Source organism: Amia ocellicauda, unplaced genomic scaffold, assembly GCF_036373705.1.
Source record: "Amia ocellicauda isolate fAmiCal2 unplaced genomic scaffold, fAmiCal2.hap1 HAP1_SCAFFOLD_123, whole genome shotgun sequence".
NCBI classification, from domain to species: domain Eukaryota; kingdom Metazoa; phylum Chordata; class Actinopteri; order Amiiformes; family Amiidae; genus Amia; species Amia ocellicauda.
This window is the reverse complement of record NW_027102688.1, coordinates 217,370-223,062: the sequence shown is the minus strand read 5'-3', so window position 1 is coordinate 223,062 and position 5,693 is coordinate 217,370. Positions and strand designations below refer to the sequence as shown.

The 5,693-nt window shown below is 37.4% G+C and overlaps 1 non-coding gene across 1 annotated transcript; it reads left to right on the top strand.

Moving 5' to 3' along the window:
- Positions 1-1,237: 1,237 nt before the first annotated feature.
- On the top strand, positions 1,238-1,352 carry LOC136721847 (U5 spliceosomal RNA). Its single transcript, XR_010806155.1, has one exon. It is a non-coding gene; the product is annotated as a U5 spliceosomal RNA (small nuclear RNA).
- Positions 1,353-5,693: the final 4,341 nt, after the last annotated feature.

The following is a 5,693-nucleotide window of genomic DNA, read 5'->3' as shown; positions in this document are numbered from 1 at the left end:
ACACAAAATAACTGTCAGTCTCCCTCAGTCTGGGGCTCCATGCAAGATCTCACCTCGTGGAGTTTCAATGATCATGAGAACGGTGAGGAATCAGCCCAGAACTACATGGGAGGATCTTGTTAATGATCTCAAGGTAGCTGGGACCATAGTCACCAAGAAAACAATTGGTAACACACTATGCCGTGAAGGACTGAAATCCTGCAGCGCCCGCAAGGTCCCCCTGCTCAAGAAAGCACATGTACAGACCCGTCTGAAGTTTGCCAATGAACATCTGAATGATTCAGAGGAGAACTGGGTGAAAGTGGTCTCAGATGAGACCAAAATCAAGCTCTTTGCCATCAACTCAACTCGCCGTGTTTGGAGGAGGAGGAATGACCCCAAGAACACCATTCCCACCATCAAACATGGAGGTGGAAACATTATGCTTTGGGGCTGTTTTTCTGCTAAGGGGACAGGACAACTGCACCGCATCAAAGGGACGATGGACGGGGCCATGTACTGTCAAATCATGGGTGAGAACTTCCTTCCCTAAGCCAGGGCATTGAAAATGGGTCAAATACTTATTTCCCTCATTAACATGCAAATCAATTTATAACTTTTTTGAAATGCATTTTTCTGGATTTTCTTGTTGTTATTCTGTCTCTCACTGCTAAAATACACCTACCATTAAAATTATAGACTGATCATTTCTTTGTCAGTGGGCAAACGTACAAAATCAGCAGGGGATCAATTACTTTTTTCCCCCACTGTACATACATATATATGGAAAAGAAACATTACAAGTACAAATCACAATAAGATGTAATAAAGTACAGATAAACAAAGTGTAATAAAATGTGATCTGTTTGAAAATGCAGGGACGTCACTGGAAAAGATGATGTCTGGATGGCAGCATATGTTGCTCCAAAATGTGTACATCTCTTCTGCAAAAATGGTGCCCTCACAGATGTGCGAGTTACATGACAGACAGACAGACAGACACTCACACACACTGTCACACCCACACACACACTTTCACAGAGAGACATATACACACACACACACACACACACACACACTTTCACACAGAGACAGGCACACACACACACACACACACACACACATACATACATACATATGGAAAAGAAACAATACTTTTATAAATCACAATAAGATGTAATAAAGTACAGAAAAACTAAATGTAAGAAAATGTGATCTTTAATACACACAAATATGTATGGCTGGTCGGATGCGTCTTGGACTCGGGTTCCTCTTCATTACGTATAACGCTTTTGCCTTTTGCTAAAGCTTTCCGTGGAGGGGATCGTGGGTGAGTTTGTACCATTCTTGGGGGGCTCTGCCTTGTTGGGGCGGAGCTGTGATCCAGGTGAACAGCAGATCGGGCATAGGTGGGCATGTGGGCAGAGGAGTAGGAAGGCCGGTCAAGCAAATAAGCTTGCTAAGGTACGCAGCAGCAGCAAGCAGCCCCCCCATCCAGCCAGCCAGCCAGTCTGGCTGGCAGTGACTGAGTGGTTGACAGACGGCAAGCAACGGAATGTACGTGCTCTGTGATGTCATAGCAGTCAGCTGAGAGAGGCTCGTGATGTCATCGCTGAGCTGGCTGGCTGGCTGGCTCTGTGTGTGTGTGTGTCTGTGTCTGTCTGTTTTTCTGTTTGTCAGTCTGTCTGTCTGTCTGTCTCTCTCTCTCTCTCTCTCTCTCTCCCTCTCAATTCAATTCATTTGTATTGTCAAAGCAATTGGACATACATACATACATACATACATATATGTAGCGTAAGGTACACTTATACATTTCAATTAAAGAAGTGAATTCATAGTATCACCTTATCACGAATCCTGGAGTCTTGTAGAACTCAATTTCTGTAATAATTGGACGCAGACACCAATTCCAAAGATATAAATTGTCAAATTTATTTAAAAACAAAGACTAAATGTAACACTACACTAATTATACAAAAGGGAAAAACTAATTAAAATTCAACTCTAGATCAACAAATCAAAGACAAATCACTTCCGTGACCAAATCAAAGACCATGGGATCCCATAGGATAACACACAAATCGTTAAACAAAAAAGGTTATAAACACATTGACTACAATACCGGTTAGTAATTCTAGGAATCACTAAGAAACAGTTGAAAGTGCTAAATTGCAGTTTCAGAAGATGAAAAAAAAACTGTAACTGATGGGATATGTAGTACTTTATACTCGAGTGGTCTATGCGATTACACCCTGTTGGTGTTATTAAGAACGCCAAGTACCAGAATGCAGAGCGGGACTGTTTTTTGTGCCGTGACTTGTCGGGGGAAAAACGCGCAGAAAAAACGGACGAGAAGGTGAAGGTAGTATGGCGGTGATGCACGCGTTGGTGAAGTGGGAAAGCGGGGTCGACAAAGACTCTTACAGCGTGATTCCCACTGCTTGCTTTCGCAATTTTGATTTATTCAGCATTGCTGATGATGACGAAGAGACGACTCGAAACTTCAGAGCAGAGTGGAGAGACACGAACAAACCTCCAAAAGGTGGATGGCCTGTCCATGAAGCGCAGATCATTATGACTGGTAACAATGTTTATTTAAAAAAAAAACATTAAAGTCTTTACATGCTATTTGATATATACAATCACAGTATATTTGAAATGAATGTTTAAGTTATTAATGTGTTGTACTTCTAACATACTCTTATAACATGGTAGGTGGTGGTGAGGGCGCTAAAAACTCGTCATACTTGACTGGCATTTGTAAGAACGATTTATTGTGTGTTGTGCTTTACAATAAAATCCCCCAAATCACAAAATAAATTAAACCAGATATAATTTAACTTCAGTTTTGATTCAGTGTTGGCTGTTCATCTTAATTTGTATGGTCAAAGCACAGTATTTTTATGACAAATAAATATAATCCCCAAATATCTGTGGACATAATGCAGGGTTTTATTTATTTTATTTTTATTTTAGGAAAAGAAGGCGAACTAAGAAGAAAACTTAATGACCTAACAAAAATGCCCTGTCCTAAAATGAAGAGAGTACCTAAACCAAACAAAAAACTTCAAATTTCAGATGATAGTGACCTTGATGAACCACAGTTACCGGTGAGATAATTACTGCAAATATTAAATAAATGTATTGCAGGATTGTTTTTTTTTTAATCATATTCATATATATATATATATTTTCATTTTAAACTCTTTTCCTCTCTGAATACAGCACAAAATAAGAAAGAAAACCGATGGAGCTTCAAGAATTAGATCCCGTCATATTCTACAGACATTTAAAGAGTCCAGTGAAGTTGAGCTACAGCAAAAAGTTAAGCAGCTCGAAAAGGAAAACACAAGACTTAAAAATGAAAACCAATGTCTTCGAAACCGTATGGTTGATGGTAAGTTTTTTTATTTATAGCAAATAATTCCTTACCTTGATAAATGTTATTCTTCAGTAATTTAGATTCCAGAGTAATGTATTATAGTTGATCATACTGAAGTAATCTAGAACCACAATACAGACTCTTAATGTGCACTGTCTAATAGTTTAATAATACTGATTATTAAATAAAGTTTTTCAACATAACTTCATAATCCTACATTAATGACTATATGCATTACATTAGACCTGGTAATTCTTGTATTTTATCTTTTTTATTTTTTTCGTAGCTAATGTTAATGACCCACAAAAAGGTCTGTTTGCCAATAACATAGAGCAAGTCTCTCAAGTATAATTGCAGGCATTGATGGTTTTGTTTTCACTTTGCATTAAATATATTACTAGAAATGATTATCATTTAATACTAAGGTGTTTTTTCTCCAGAGATTCCAGACCTTTTGGACAATCTGAAAAAAATTGTAACAAAAGCCACATTTATCAGCAATGAAGACAAAAGTGTGTCACCATCAAGTGGTTCTGACAGCCCCACAGCAAATTGTTCTGAATCTGACAAAGAATCACCAAAACAGGTATAACACTCTTGGTCTACAATATTACAAAGACAAGGTAAAAATATATATATTGAAAACAAATATTGGTTGTAAACAATCTAATGATGCTACATTATCAGTTATATTCATAGTTATAGTTGATAATAAGAATGTAATTGAATTATGGGTGTCACAGATTCACTGACTTTATTATGTCTGTAAATTAATAAACTTAGAATTGAGACATACTGTGGTCTTTAATAACACATTTCTGTAACAAAATCACAGCCTTACTGATAATGTATTCCACTTAACATAATATAAGAATAGTTTGGGGATAAACTTGTTTTTTATTTACCATTGTCTTTTAGGTGGAAATATTCCCAGGCACTGGAGTTTACATTGACAAACTGTCCTGGATCCTTGCAGAGAGGTGCAGCACGAATACGTCATATGCAAGAACCCTGACGGTTGCTGTCTTTGACTTTCCAACATTATTAAAGAGCAATCTTCGTGGTGGTGGCAGCAACTTCGGAGAAAAAGACACCTCTGGATCGCTTAAAGGTGGAAGCCATATATGGTATGTAAATGCTGTTGTACAAAATTTCTAACTCTCCTTTTTAACTGTATAGAACACAAAGGGTTAGCATTTGAAATGTTCCTTTGGCCTTTGTTTTAGTTTCAGAGACTAGAGTTAATTTATTAATAAATAATAATACCTTACATGTAGCAGCTGGAAAGATCCCAAAGTGCTCTACAGACTCACTTCACCCACCACCCTCTGGGGTGCAGCCATTTTGTACCAGCAGATTACTACACAGCAGTAAAGGTGGAGTCATAACAAATTTGTTAGACCTGATTGAGGGAAGCCTGACTTAGAATTCAGCCACGTCACTCTTTCAACAACACCTTGTAAATCACCTTGGATTAATGCTTCAGACATATTAATACATAATAATAATGAATAGTGCCATGGGATCCTTGACAATATAAACTTTCATGTCTCATTTAAATTTGACTTTTGAGCAAATACTTCACATTTCAGTCCAGTTGTGCCACATCAATGTAATGCTTAAGCAAGGTATTAATGGAGAAAAGACTGCCTTTGCATAGCTGCTTCGCCAAGTACAGATTTTACTATGAACTAGTGTAAGACAAGTTTAAGAGCATACACCAAAACATTTAAATACACCCACACACAAAAATGTTGATTTACTGTGGCAATATGTAACTAATGAACCCTTCTCAAAGATATGTGGTATGTTTATTAAAAGATTTTTATATATCTATGTGCAAGTCATTAAATCTATGTGATACATGTTTTTTAGGGGCTACCTTGAAAAAATTGCCCAGTACCCCAAAGAGTGTAATTGGTGGTGCAATTAACAGCAAGATAAATGAACTACGACACAGAATGAAACCAGAGTGAAGATTTGAAGAACCAGATCTGTATTTTTTGTTTTGTTTTCAACAGGGTTGGGGTCAATTCCAATTCAATTTTTAATTCCCTTTTCAATTCAATTCCAATAAAGAATATTATGTGAATGCAAAAAGTAATTGCAATTTTGAATTGATTTGTAGGAGGAATTGGAATTGAAAAACAGGAATTGACCCCAACCATGGTTTTCAGTGAGTGTTGTACAAATTGATAGGTCAGGGTTTCTGTAAAAACTTAATAGAGGCCAGCAGGCGTGCACGATCTGGGAAAAACTGCTCCACTACAACAGACCTCTTTCCCTTCGTTTTCTCTAAAAACCTCCTGATATCCTTCACTGCAGCTCTGAC